The sequence below is a fragment of the Centropristis striata genome, chromosome 6 (assembly GCF_030273125.1).
Source record: "Centropristis striata isolate RG_2023a ecotype Rhode Island chromosome 6, C.striata_1.0, whole genome shotgun sequence".
In the NCBI taxonomy this organism is placed as follows: domain Eukaryota; kingdom Metazoa; phylum Chordata; class Actinopteri; order Perciformes; family Serranidae; genus Centropristis; species Centropristis striata.
In genome coordinates, this window is record NC_081522.1 from 9,529,377 (window position 1) to 9,542,388 (window position 13,012).

The 13,012-nt window shown below is 39.1% G+C and overlaps 1 protein-coding gene across 1 annotated transcript in view; it reads left to right on the plus strand.

The window, feature by feature from the left end:
• Window positions 1-13,012, plus strand: part of tp53i11b (tumor protein p53 inducible protein 11b) — a 35,588-nt gene that overhangs the window by 221 nt on the left and 22,355 nt on the right. The window contains exon 2 of the mRNA XM_059335454.1: window positions 4,179-4,292. The gene's annotated coding sequence lies outside the window, so the exon portion shown is untranslated. The remainder of the gene's footprint in view (window positions 1-4,178; window positions 4,293-13,012) is intronic.

The following is a 13,012-nucleotide window of genomic DNA, read 5'->3' on the forward strand; positions in this document are numbered from 1 at the left end:
TTTCACGCCAACTGCAATTTCACTTTAAAATGCTTCCAAGATATGTTTTGTATCTGACAACGTCTTGGTGGAGTTAACAAGAAGAGCTTAGCGACTTTTTCTGTTTGAGATATTTTATTTTATTCGGCAAGTTGTTTTGTTGTAGCTGAAGGTGAATTTTCTTGAATTATGGGTAAAAAAAAAGAAAAGAAAGAAAGCCGTGGAAGCGAAGTTGAGCGTGGTGGACAGCTCTGTCGAATAAGCCGTTAAATAAAAAGTATTTTTCTACTTATCAGTGGCGTGTCACGTTCAGGCAAATCGCCCTTTTTAACAAAACCTCCCTCATGTATTTTTTTTGTATCGTTTAGCTCCATAAACGTATTAACGGCTGAGCTGTTGCACCCCACCCAATAACTGAAGTTATTTAGCAGCCAAAGGTTAACCTTAGTGAGTAACGACTGCCCAAATAAATATTAAAACTGACAGAGCTAAGCCTTTTCCCTTCTTTTTTTTAAATTGAAATTTATGAACGTTTTTAGCTTATTTGTTTCTACAAATGGGTTAACACGTTGAACATACATTGCTTAATAGGTAAAAGTGGTTTAACCGGTGTAGTAGGGCAGGGAGAGAAAATCTGTCCTTCGCCAAAGCAAACCATTAGATATTTTCAGTGTTAACATGGAAAAAAAAATAGTACTCTATCTTCAAAATGCAGAAGTGGTTTTGTTAAATGGGTCAGATCTGACCAAATGTGTGTTTCAGTGATAAAAATTGACAATATATTAGCTGTGTTAAGCAGAAGGAAATTAAGGGACATATTAGGGTGCAGTAATGTTAATATTTAAAAAATGAGTTTGTGTACGCTAATTTGTACTCTCCTTCTGAAACTGTAATTTTGAGTGATCAGAATGAGACTGGCTGTAAAGGTAACTAGGTGTGTTGAAATATGACATTCATGGAGAGAGAGATAGAGAGATCATTCTGTGTAAAAGTTTGCTTCATGCCTAGCAGTTCATGTTTGGTGTGTCAAGACTTGTCCCAACTGCAGTTCAGCAATGCTGCAGCACTGTCATGTTGTCAGTGCTGTGAACTGAGCTTACTGTTTAGCAGTCTGCAGGAAAAGTCATATCTCCTTAAGGGATTCTTCACTGGATGACTGAAATGTAAGCTTTACTTATTTTCCAAACTCCAGCTACTGAATTTGCTGAATGTTTAAAGTTGTTTTTTTCCATTGAAAATGACACAGCTGCTGAATGCATGCTTGTGCATCCACATGCCCACGTTTGTAATGCTTCAAACATTTCAACACACAACAAAAACTAACCCAAGATGCTGGCTTGGGTCAAACAAAAGCCCATAACATGAGGGAAGCGACATGGGGGCTGTTACATTCCTTACATCTAAATGAAAAAAAACAAACAAAAACGGGATACAGAAAAGGGAGAGAGATTGAAGGAAATTACCCCTCAGCATGACGCATTTTCAATTGGTTTGTCTTTTTCATGAATCAATCCTCATTCCCATGGCAGCAGTCGCCCATTTTTTTCCTCTAATCGCCCTGTGATCAGGAATCAACATGTCATCCAAGCCCTGTGGGCGGGCGGGGGATTCTAATTGGCCGAGGAAATAAGAAAGATGAAACAGGGCTTCCTTCTCTGTTCTTTATGCACCATGGTGACAAAGTTTTCAGCTTTGTGGAGAAAGAACAAGATTAATGTTGAGTGGGCAGCAGTGGATGTTGTTGAGTATTACTGTGGCTGCGCTGCCGTAGCCATCAGCATTTATCTATCTGAGATACGTGTTCAACAGCATCTCTGTTCTTTTTAACCAAAGCAATCAAACCATTAGACATTTTCAGTGTTAACATGGTAGCACTGTACTTTCAAAATGTGGAAGTGGCTCTGGTAAATTGGTCAGATCTGGCCTGATTCTGACCTTTAAGACCGTTTTTTTTCACTCCATGAGCGCCTGTGACTGCAGGATACTGTCACCTCAGCCAACCCTCAAAGACTCTTTCAGCTTTTGTTGCAGGGTTTTTTTCACTAATGGCTCTCATGCAGAACAACAGCATGACTCTCTGTGTCACCTCGAGGTGATACACACTGTCTTACAACTGTACTTCATACCTGTCCAATGACCAATGAAAATAATACATTCCAATATAACTTCCCAATTCAAGGGCACAAAATCAATGCAAAGATACTGTTGGTGAAAGCACATTATATACCTGAAGGCGAAAAATAAGAATAATTTCTCTTTGCAAGTGTTCCTGTGCACCACACCAGACTGGACAGAGAGTTTAGCTGGTCTAAGTGGAGCATGGCTGTGAAATTATCCTTGCAGTCTTTAGCAGCAGCGTATGTATATGGTTGTGTGTGTAGTTTTTTTTTTTTTTTTTTTTAAGATGCATTGAGGCAAGCGGTGTCAACGAGTACCGCCCTGGGCAATCCCACAGGTCCTTCACACACTCTTGGCATGCTGCATGCTGGGTAGCTAAAGCAGATGGTGACCCCTTTTATTGTTTTAACCCTTCAGTGATTCATTTATGCTTCCGTTCACAATACAGTCCACTAATTACACAACAAACTGTAAGTATTATCATTGTTTTTTTTTGTTTTTTTCTTGGTTTCGACTTGTAAATCTGCAGGGAAATGGAAACGGAAAATGTGAGGGTAGTATTTATACCACCCGGGGCACTTCAGACACATCAGACAACATTTTCAAGTGATTTCTCTCTAAATGATGGCTGTAACAAATGTTCTTTGCCTCTTGCCTCTTTGTTTTAGATATTATTTAATACACATAATGGGAATGTTGTGCATTTCTTACAATCACAGCTTTCTGTGTGGATATCCTCTACTAGCATTGCTTTTGTATTTGTGGCTTTAGATGTTTTCTAAAAATAGCAACAAATATGATTTACCTCAGCAAACTGGTGGTTCGCTATATTTAGTTTCATCTTTCCGTACTGACTTCTGGTTTGTCTCGAGGCACTACTGTATACCAGCAATATATGTCTGCCAATGAAGATGGCTTTCTTCCTGGCATCTTTGCTTTTTAATTTCCTACTGCCTGGTGTGACAGTGGGTTTGTCATAGGCTTTAATAATGAGACTACAGCAGATGTGCCTCTGTTTATTTCCAGTGGACAAGATTAGAGAAGCTAAGACCATATGCTGCTTTTCAGTCTTTGCCGTTTTATGGCAGTGTTGAGGCTGCTCCACTCATTGATTACATCTGGGAAAGACAGAAAAGCAATTCCATTGTTGAGTGGTGTCAAAACACTGGACAATTTCTGTGTATATTTGGCAAGTAATTTCCCTCAGGCGTTTCCAGCTCTGAGCATAATCTCAGCAAAATCTCATTTTGGATTCATTATCCATGGTAATCCCTTTACTTTATATTGTAATGTTGTACAACATGTAATGCTATCTTTTGTTTGCCTCACTTGAATTTTCTTTTGTTTGCTCAAAGTATTTCTGTGGCTTTTATAGGACTACTCTGGTCTTTGTAATTTGTTTAAGACTAGGGATGCCTGTTAAGATTTTTTTTCAACCAAAAGCTGACCCCTGTAAACTGATCGTTAACTGACATTACTGCCTTGCGCTCAAGGGTGCTGCAAGTGCCTGACAAGCTCCCCAGCTGCAGCAATAACCCAAGGCAACAAATACTCAACAATAACGCTCATGCAAATAAACTTGCTGAACTGGACCTTTTCCACCTGAGCTGAAAGCACAAGTCTGTCTCACCACCAAACGCAAACAGGACTAATGAGAAAAATCTGACATTCTAATGTTTCTAATGTTAAATATCCCTGGAATGCTGCATATGGAAAACTTGCTTCATTTTTGCCCAGAAACGAACCTTCATGCAGATCCAACCAGGGCTCCGGTATGGTCGTATCCCTCTTAAGCTTTGTATGCCAGCCGTGAACTGCAGTGTCGTTTTAGAGACATTTAAAAAATATATTTGTAGTGATTGATCCAAACAATGAATGTCTTCTGTGATTGTTATCAATTTTACTATGTTGATAACTTTTATCATGCAACAAACCTTTTTTTAAATAATATTTTTTTAAATTGTTCAACTGAAAGTATGTTACAGTCATTATTCTGTCATTTTACAGTTAATAATCAACGTCGCTAGTAATCACAAAAAAAATACATTTTTTAAACATATGCTTTAATTTTCAATTGACAGGTAAACTTTGGGGGACCCCGCAGGACATTTGGAAGAGTGGAGTAGTGACAGCAGCATCATCTGCTACATTTGGGATTAGGAGCAAGGTGCAAATTCTACTAGTATCTCTATTCAGTAAGTAAAAGTTTCGCTTGTTTTCCTTCATGGATTTCTAAATGTTTAGTCATTGGAATATGTGTTATAAAAGGCCTGCAGTCACCCAAAATGAGGACTACACCAGGCTGTGCTGGTCAGCTGTGGAGACTGGTTGTTTGGAGCTTGTATGTATGCATTCATGCTCACAGTGGAGCATTGTGATTGTTTTGGCGTGTGTGTGTGTGTGTGTGTGTGAGTGTGAGTGAGTGTGCTCTGAGTTTTTTTTAAATATGGTTTCACATTTCCTCCTTGCCATTTGGACAAAGTCACCTTTCAGTTCTACTCGGCAGAACTCCTACATCACATCTAACATTTTCAATACTTGCGTAGTATGTCTGGTTAGCTGACCTCCGGGCAACCTTTCACTGGAAGCACTCAGCTCTTACAGTATGACGGAGGAAATGGAAATATTTCAGCTGCTAAACGTTAAGGCTTCAGCTTAATCTCTCCATACGTTCACCTTATCTCTTCAGAGTCATCCCTATGCAGGTTGCTAAATCCTTATCCTAAAGACATTCTGCCCGTTTCTTTCACTCACTGACTCAGTTTAAACAGCAGCAGCCCACTGAACATTTGGTTCGCTCTTAACTGACAACTGTTGCTAGTACTGCATTATTGATTATTTAGCATGCAGGGTTCACCTAGAGGTTGCTCCACGAGACTGTAAAAGAAAACTACTGATTTCGGTGGATTCTATATAAGGCTGCGGCTATAAAGAGCAGATTTTGTTTTTTGATTAATAAGACGATTATTTTATTTGGTTTAGAAAATGCCACAAAACAGTGAAAAATGTCTTGCGCCATTTTCCAAGAGCCAGAGTTAACATATTGCTTCGCCCCACAGTCCAAAACCCAAATATAATTAATTCACTACATCTTACATTCAGTAGCAGCTGTGTTTGTCAGCAGAATAGATATCCTTGGTACAACTCGGCTGACCTTTGTCCACCAATGTCTTTCAAGTGACTTTTCCTGTTATGGTGGTGTAGATGAGAAGCTCATGTCTATGAAGCAGTTGCCAAATACTCTTGAGTTTTGCATATCTTGTGCAAGCGTGGACTCAGACCCTTCCATACCAAAACGCATCAGTATAAGTGGCCAGACTGGGTACCAGTGCTCTCTCAGCCATTGGTGCCCAGTCATGTGCCATAGCAGAGTATGAAGGTCTTCTTCAGCTGTATACAGTTCTGTATGTAATCAAGAGAATCATCACATTCAGTCTGTAGAAACTTTCCACCTGCAGGCATTGGGCCTTCCAATATTTACACTGTTTGCGTTAATAGATGCAAATATGATTGATTTGTTTTTACTTCTCCAAACATATTCAATTATTATACAAATGAAGTAGTAATAAATCAAACTCTCTGATGGACGAAGCATATGCAATGCAAATGTATGCAAATACAAACTAACAACTGAGCACCCTGTTGTACGGAATGATTGAAACTGAAGGTAAAATATGATTAAATATGAAGCCATCAAAGCTCTGCACACACAACACATCAATCATACTCGCACATACACACACACACACGCACGCATACACACACACACACACACACACATTAGTTATGTCTGTTGATGTGCAGGTTCTGCAGTCACTCTTTCTTGACACTTTCAGAAAAAAAATCCACTTCCTCCCCCAATGTGGCACCTTTGACGCCCTATTTCCTCTCTACAGTACTAGAGCTGGAGGAGACACTGTAACATAGAGGCTTTACAAGGCTGGCTTTGTTAAGATAGAGCTTAATGGCCATCATGCAGTGTTAATGACTCACATGTCCCACTGTGTAAAATACTGCTTGACTCATACTATCGAATACACAAGCCCCCAAACTGTGCTCACTTTTTTATTACATCATATTAACTTTAATGAGTTATAATGCTTAATTTTGGCTCTTCAAAACTGCACCATTACATTTTTTTAAGGAATCAGATACCACTGCTTCAAAGAACAGCTCTTCAGTACTCAGTACTTTACAGAGCTTTCATATTGGAGGAGCCACAAAGGCCACACATTTAATAAGTGAGAAGACTGTTTAAACCGTTAGTAACAGAATTGATAGTCAGATGAGATAACTCTGTCTAATTCGCCTGATTCATCTCAGCGTGTAATTGATCAGTCACATGTGTGATTCACTGTAATTATTCAGAACAGCATGTTGTAATGTCAGGGGGAAAGTTAACCTTTTTAAGTTTTATACAGATTGAAAAAGTTGAGACAGACTGCCAAAATAGTAACAATGGCTTGCATGTGAAAAGAAGCTCACTGTCGCAGTGCAGATAAGACACCAGTTTGAAGTTTGCTTGCCATCTCTGCAAAACAGTTTCCTGTGGGTAACTCTGTTGCAAGAAATTTGGGAGATTGCATTGTCCATCTTTTTTTTTTGGTTAAAAAAAAGATTGCTTATTTTTACCTAAAGAATGTGCATGCTGCTCAAAATGTTGATTTATTTATTCAGCATGACTACTTTTCAGCACTTATGGCAAGCCAAGAAATACAGACTGTATACTACGTCTTCAGGCTTGGGCAATAATTCAGTATTATAATTTGACTTTCAGTGGAATCATATCTTGATATGATCAAATTGTGGTGGTGCGAATTGTAATTAAAAGCTGTGTTTTTAAATTAACTTGGTGAAACATTTTTTTCTTGGTCTAAAGTGGTGGAAAAGTGGAAAAACAATGAATTACATTGAACTTTTGTCATTTTTCAACCTTTTCCAGTCAAATGTAATAGTTTTTATAACTACATCGTCCAGCCTAAACGTTTTTTTTTACACCTGCTGATGTTTTATTTGGATGATTATCTGACAGGACTTCTGACATTAATGCGAAATAGAAGTGATTAACTTAATAACTTCTTGCTTCTGAAAAGTTTAATTGTCTTCTTAATATATTAAACTCACACAGTCATAAACAGGCTTTTGCAGAGAGAATAAACTGAAGCTAATATGGCCAGGGGACAATTGCAACCTTCGCCACCCTCCCACCCCCAATTAGATATTTACCTCATCATGCTCGATCTTCAGCCTTCCTGTGCAGGTATTGATTTGCCACTGGCTAAGGGTTGATTCCCTCATTTGTTTCTGTGTAAACTCAGCTGAGCCCTCATGGCATTTGTGTTGCTCAGTAAAAACCTGATTAGCAAGCTGCGTGGGTGTGTTCACATTTACAAACGATGAGTTAACAATATGGAGTGACTACATTTTGCAGTAAATGCACTGTGGTAGAAAACCTCCTTCTGGATCTAAGTTTGAAATGTCAAAGTTTTATCTATGGGAATATTCAGAGAAAACCTCAAGTACATGAACGCAAGTACATTATTCAGCAACAGTTTTATTCATTGGTCATGGCTTTCCTTTTTCCTTTTTTTTATTTTTTTTGCTTGTTTCCTTCTGTGAAAGTGACAAGCAACCCAATTAGCTTCAGGACTCCACAGATTGCTGCTGTGGGCTGTTGAGCAAATTCTGCCCACGATTTTAGTGACAAGCTGTCTGACCTTTTTCTGGTAGTCTAATATGGCTCGAATGCATTTGGGGCAAAAGGCGATTTCCCTTCATCAAACACCTCACATACACACACGAGTAGAGTCTGGGAGTTGTTTTAAATAGCTGTTTGAAAGAAAATTCTGCTGCAAACTTTAATCCAAACTAAACTAGTACCCATTAACAAACAGACTTACCTACTCTACTGATAAAGAGGGCTGTGTCTGCTACTGAGCTGCATGCCACCTTAACAAGGACATGACATTTCCAAAAGTAGATGTTATTGCTTCTTGAATGGAATAACTGGAATTCTGTTGTCTGTCAGCTGGTTATTTTGCACTATTCATTCCTGTCCACCCATTTACTGACGCTGAATGGCAAACTGTTGCGATTTTTAAAGAATGACTTGTATTTTGTGCAGACAAGAGGCGAGTTGAACTCTTAGTTAGGCCGTGAAATGCAATGTTCCAAGTATTGATTTTCTGTCACAGAGAACCTTTATTATTTGTACTCTGTCTGCAGTGTGGGAGAATGATAGACAAACCAGTCACAAAGTCTGAATTGTAACAAGAAAGGTATTTGCCTGTGTTGGTGAGGATGCAGCTGTGTGTATTGCACTGTTTGTGGAAGGTGCTCTGCTTACTGATGGGGGGAATTGATTCAAGTGTTTCTGTCATTGCGTCAGAGCTGAGCAACATGGAAACAATGACAGCCTGATGAATTGCTTGAATTAGATTCTTTGTTTTTAACAGGGGGACTCTTAGCTTGGATACAAGAGTTGACACTGATAGAAAAGTGTTGGATAGAAGACATTCTAACTAGGGTTGCAAAGGGGTGGAAAATTTCTGATATATTTTCAGATATATATGATATGAGATTTCAAGAGATCCATTTGTAAGTATAACTTTATTAAGTTTAAATGTTTTTTGAACAGTCAATTCTTTCATTGAACAACAAAAACATGAATTCACCCCCCAAATCCCCTAAAAGTTGTCTTGTTGTTTTAATCAAGATTATACTAAAATATATTCCCCCAACTATATTTAAGGGCCAACCTTCAATTTTGTAAATTCCCTGTTTTTTCCCATAAATACCTGTCAATTCCCATAATTTCCCATTAATCCCCATGGAAAGTTTCCAACCTTGGAAATTCCTGGAATTTTGTAACCATAATTTTAACCCTGACCTACAGTGATGACTTAATTTGAATATTTCTGCACAATGTGTAAAATATAACTGACTAGCTGACAACCTATTTGAGTCAGAGCTGGGTATCAAACTCAAGTACTACAACACCAATGAAAGCGTCCATAAGACTGTCTGTGTGCTGGCTGTGTGAACATAGTCTAAGGCTATGTTTACACGAGGACGGTCTGAACAGAAGACGCAAAAGTGGAGTCGCGTCTTCACTTTTTATTCCTCGTTTAGACGAGCATTTTCGGGAGGAAATCTGCGTGCATACGGTGACGCAAAAGTGTGTGAAATTCGATTGTATGCATGCCAGGCGGCATCACTTAAAGCGATAAGAGCATCTTTGGGCATGCAGAAGTTTTCACGCCGCGCATTTTCATCAGCTACTACTTCCACAAAGTTATCCACCATCCACTAGATCTCCCAGGTCTCATTCACAGCCGTCTGGCTCGCCTCCGACGAATTGCTGCATCCAAAATGTGATAGAGGTAATTACAGATCCTTCTCTGTTCAGTAATACTATCTCTACATATCCTGTACATTTGGTGGAAAGAGTCCTGTAAGTTTATTAGAGCTGCCAGAGCAGCTTGAAGGTCCGACGCATGGAAATAATCCCACGTTTGTTTATTTCCCTGTACTGGTGCATGTATGTGACGTAAACACATGGTGACGTGAGCAGATCTGAGCAGAGTTTTGCGTCTTGGCAGTGTGGACGGACACGCTACGGCGGAGCGTATTTAACTTTTCCACTTTGGAAAGTGGTTTCAGATTTTTGCGTCTTTAAGCCCCAAAAACGCCGTCACTGTCTAAACGAAAGGCACTTCCGATAAAATATTTTGTCGTTTTTACCCGCGAGCGTCCTCGTGTAAACGGGGCCTGAGACTGAAACAAGTTTTGCTTCAGTGCACCAAAACTCGGGTATTGTTTCAGCACTGATATCAACACTTTTTACTGATTCCTAGCTACCCATATGGTCATGATTAGGTGTCTACCAGTCCTACCAGGGCAGCATGGCAGCAAGGATGGAGAATAGATTCATCATTTAACAGATTTCCGACAATGAACAAACAACTGACAATAACAAGAAACTAGAAAATTTCCTCTGGGGAAATTCTGAAGGGGCCATGGGGGCTACTGCCTTAATACTAGTAATGTTCTGATACTATATTATATACAAGGTGTGTGTGTGTGTGTGTGTGTGATCTGAAAAACTGTTAAATATGCTTTTCTACAGAAATCGGCATTTTTAATATGGGAGTCAATGGGGCTGTTGGTGCGTGTTGGTGGCGCATCTGTGCGTCCTACACCCAAACTATAACTCTGACAGCTTTACCAGAGGATTGTGTGTGAGAAGACAAATTGTCCTACGTTTCTATGTATAAATTATTTCTGTGGAGTGGAATTTGCGGCCTGGAGCGCAGTTTTCAAATTTATTTTTTGACAATTTTTTCGCTACGCTCTGGCGATGATGTCAAACACTGTGACACGAACATTCCATGCAATACACACCCATTATAATCTCTTTTTTTTTTATATTTCTCCAAAAATGATCATGGCCATTGAACAGGGATTGATAAAAAACTATATGACCTATCGAAACGTGGATTAATGCACCAATACACAAGACTTGTGTTTACTGTTTAAAGTTTAAATGGAGTCTCTAGGTGAAATTATGCCGGAGAAGTAGATGTTTGAAAATCTCCAATTATTGTTCTTTTTCGCTCATTTCTTTTTGGCCGTCCCATTCACTTCAATGCACAATTTTGAGCAGTTTTTTCGTATTCCGTAGAGAAAAGTAATAGCACTCCGATCCCGATCAAACCACACGTTTTGATATATACTGTAATTTGTCCTGCAACTCTTCGAGTATAACAATAGTGCTTGGGGCTTTGCCTGCACTGCACTGCACTGGTCCCTACAGCTATTGCTTTAGGGGCCAGTGCTCGGTGCGATTGCCCTGTGGCCCTAATTAGCAGCACAACACACTTGCAGCAGCAGCTGAGAAAGGGAGAGCAGTGTGTGTGGCATTACTGCACGACTTGGTATTTGTGATAATGATGATGGCAAAACCCCCCCTTTTTTTCTTTTTTTTTTTATTGCTCTGTGTTCTGGACCCTTCTGTCTCTGAAGCCATTATAGTTGAGAATGAACTCCATAATATCACAGAAGATTCAGTTGACCCAGCCAAAGTCGTTACTAGCTTTGTGGCTTGCAACGTCTGAGAAGGTGGCTCATCCAAGATAATTGCTGTCCCATTTGTTATTGATCTTGTCGTCATTGCTCTTGTTTTGAAAGCTGTAGAACAAGGTGATTTGTCATGCTGGATTAGTTTGGTTCAGTTTATCTGCTCATAGACATATATAAAAAAGAGAGATTTAAGAAAAAAATGGAAAATGTGCTGGAGAGGTTTGAAGCCAAAAATGACTTATGAAGATACCTGCTCTATTAAAGAAAATCTCTAGAGTATAATATGAGTGAATTTCTGAGGAAGAAATCTGGAAAGCGCCAGACCAGTCATGAGCTGGGTGTACTTATACATTATTACATTATTACATTATTACACACAATTCGACCATGCATGCATGTCAGTGCATGTGAGTTGCATAGGGCTACCATGTGGGTTAACTGGGTCTTGACCAAGTGTCCTTATAAGAAAAATTGGGAATAAGAATAAGAGCAGGGTGGAGGCAATGCAGGATTCTGAATCATAGATACAGTATATTCTGAATGTTGTTTACAGCACTTTTTAAAATTCAGTTGTGGAAAGCATGTACAAAAAAATTAAATTGCTATCTGTGAAAACATCTCATTTTCTTCCAGCTTTTGCATATGTGTTGGAATGTAAACTACAGGTTTCTTTTTTGAATACAGTTCCTTTGTCATGTATACAATCATTTATCATTAGGAGAGTGAGCCCACGTTGTTGCCAAATCTTCAAGTGTGTGACAACAAGATGGAAGTTGTTGCTCTTGCTAGTGATTCTCTGGCCAAATGCTGAATAGCACAGACACACTGTAATGTTGTCTGCAACCTTCTTGTCAGCTCATTTGAACTTTGTAGGCACTAGAAGTGTGTAGACATGTGTGTGCATCCATTACTGCCATCATGCCTGGAATAATGAGCATACGATGACCGTTGTATGACATGTCAGGAGAGGAAGGGAGATGACAGATGATACAAATGCAAATATTTAATGAGACAAACTACATGTTACTAGGTGGCAATATAAAAGGCAACATGCTGGATATTTTAAAGATCTCTTTTTGACCTTTACCTTGCAATTGCTTCCACGTGAAGAGATCCTTTAGTGACGCAGATTGAGCCCTCAAATGAGTACTCTTCGTCATTGAGCAGGGCTGCCTAGCAACCAGGTAGCGCTTCAACAAGCAAGACAAGCTCTGCAAGGAGGGAATAAGTGGAAAGCTTGAAATAGTCGTATGTGGCACCTCAGGAATCAGTCATGTGTGCAATTAATACTATTTTCATTGTGAGAGAGACACTTAATGATATGGGCAAACAAAAAAAAACAGTAGTTCTTGGTAGTACATATTAAAGTATATCACCTACTTCAAAAATCATTATGGAAAAAAAAAAGTATTTTTTTTCTGTTGCTTTTTGTAATCGGGGGCTCCAGCAGGGAAGCTTGAAAGGTGTTTCATTTGATTTAACACATTCAGGCAGGGGGAAAAAGTGATTGCCCTGTGGCTTTTCCAAAGAAAAAGGAAACATGGTTTGCTCCACTTTCACAAGTTGCAGACCATCACAGTCCCTTTTTAATTCTTCGGCACGATGGTAGACAAGATTAGAGAAGCAGAAGAATGTAAACAGGAAAGTTGTAAAGATTGCATTCAGTTAAAAAAAAAGTGTGAACTTAACAGAGAACCAACATGTTTTTTCTTACATTTCTTGCTGTACAATATGTGTAGTGCTTTGAATCATATAGTAATGGAGCATTAATGTATATCATACCCTGACGCCTACATTCTGGGTCGGAAGCCCAGACCAAGTGTGCATTACTTCT